Below are 2,500 nucleotides of genomic sequence, written 5' to 3'. Positions count from 1 at the left end.
GTGAGACGGAGAACGGGAGGAAGGTTAGAGACGAAAGGCAAGAGAGGAAGAGAGAAGACGAGGGAAAAAAGGAAGAATAAGTGAGGCGGAAAGAGGCAAGATAAGGAGAACGAATAAAACAGGAGATCGAGAGAGAAATAACTTAAAAAGATGATCAGTAAAATAAACAAAATATGAGAGTGGAAGGAAATGGGACGTAAAGGCAGATAAGCAGGGAATAGAATGTGAGAACGATGAAAGGAGAGAAGAAAAACATACGATATGTACATACTGAGAATGAGTCAGGCATGTTCAGTAAATGTTAAAGAACATCGATTTGCAAAAGCTTGAAAGAGAGAAGCACGACACTCACCCCCCCTCCCCCGTGACAGGGAACGAGAGGGAGGGAGGGAGGGAGGGAGGGAGGGAGGGAGGGAGGGAGGGAGGGAGGGAGGGAGGGAGGGAGGGAGGGAGGGAGGGAGGGAGAGGGGGAGAGAGAGGGAGGGAGAGGGGGAGAGAGGGAGAGAGGGAGGGAAGGAGAGAGGGAGAGAGAATGAAAAGAGAGATGCAAAGAACGATAACACAAAGGGGACGGAAAAATAACGGCAAAACGGACAAACAAAAGAGAGCGGACATGCGCAAGCCCCGGAAAACCAATTAGTGAAACAACAGTGACTCTAAATATAGTGTAAAGTACGCAGCCGTGATTAAGCTGTTATGGTAAACATGAGATAATGGCCAATCAAAGCCTAACTTTGAACATGTGCAGATCGTAAACCTTTCGTGTTGGTGAACATGTGGATAATGCGCTAAATTTCACGCCCGGACCCCCGACAGCGGGACAGTCACAAACACGCCCGGAATGCTGAGAGAGATATGTTATTGCTGCGGACTTCACTGATTTCCCTTGTCGTCTACCTTCCCTTTATCGTTTCTTTCTTTCTCTCTTTCTTCCTCTCTTCATGTGTCTTTTTATAATCACCTGTCTTTCCTTCATTATTTCCCCTCCTTCCTTATCATTGTATTCCTTTCTTTCATCCTTTTTTACCTTTTCTATTTTAGCTTTCAGTCTCTCTCTCTTTTTCCATTTCTCCTTTTTCTCTAACAATAACAATCAGTGAAGCCTGTTTACTATGCATCTCCACTACCATGCAGTTTTAATCTGTTTATTTTTCATCTAATTTTTCTATGTCATATACATTCTAACTATGATGACATTTAACAATTCCATCTCCCTGCATGTTTTGCAGGTTGACTTTGCCATACAGATATCCCCGTAAATTCATTAATCCTCAGAGAGCTCAGGTATTTACTTCACTAAAAAATCTCTCACGATTAACAATTATTCATTGTACATTAAACATTACCGCACTTCAGGCAGATATAACGTGTTTTTTTTTTGTTGTTGTTTTTTAATGTTATATGACATTGGTGTGACCAGGCAGCGAAGGGGGTAAAGCGAAAAAAAATGATTGATTAACAGAGCGTGGAATTCGAAATGGTGTGATACCATAAACTACATGGTTAAATGTAAGTATATAAATAAGTATATAAATATATCACAGCGATGAATGATCTTCATTATAACTGCACACTTAACTGAACAAGGCAATGCCAAAGTCTCCCTTACAAGTAGTACAGCCAACGGCACTTAAAGTTAGTTCTCCACAATAACACACACAATCTTCAGTATTTCAAAACATATCCACTGAATAACTGAGTATTTTTTTTAGTGCCACTTTCATTCAAAGATAATTATCAAAAGGCTTTAGAAATAACTGAAAATGGGAACTTACCTAAGCCCCTCCATGGTGCCAAAGTCTTGGTAACAATCCACGGTGAAAATAACTCCTTATCTATTATGTAAATTAAATCACTGTTCATTTGACATCAAACTGTGTACACCTGTAAGCACATCACTGTGTCAGAGTACTTACGTCCATTTCTATTTTCTTTTTATTCCATTTTCCTTTCCATTTTTCTGTATATGGCGTGAAACTTTCTATAAAAACAAAACGAAAACATGTAAGTAAACACACTTTTCACTATTTACACATTTTCCGCAAATTTTCTTTTCGATCGCAGTTCAAACACTCCAATTAAAACATAGTCTTGTTTTACTATTGCACACCATAACACTCAAACGCCACCGGATCCAAAACAATAACAATAATAAAAATAATTCAACACAGAACTAGACGAAAGAAGAGAGAAAAACGAGGAAAATAAGCACGAAAAAAGACCAAACCTCCTACTCCAACAGCGTCATTTTCGGCTAGAAAATAAATCCGTAAACCTAATCCTTAATGAATTCCAAAATTTATAAACTCGGAAAGTGGATAGCACTTACGCATTACCTTCGCTCGCCCTTAATCCAAATTTGCATAATGGAAGGGCAGGCCATCAGCACGGCGGATTACATAGTACATACAGAAAGTAAACGGGTGATTGTGTAAATTCCAGGTAAAGAGCGAACACGCACACGGACACACGCAAGCACATACACAGGCAAACACACAAG

Source organism: Penaeus chinensis, chromosome 38, assembly GCF_019202785.1.
Source record: "Penaeus chinensis breed Huanghai No. 1 chromosome 38, ASM1920278v2, whole genome shotgun sequence".
NCBI lineage: Eukaryota > Metazoa > Arthropoda > Malacostraca > Decapoda > Penaeidae > Penaeus > Penaeus chinensis.
This window is presented reverse-complemented; position numbering follows the sequence as displayed.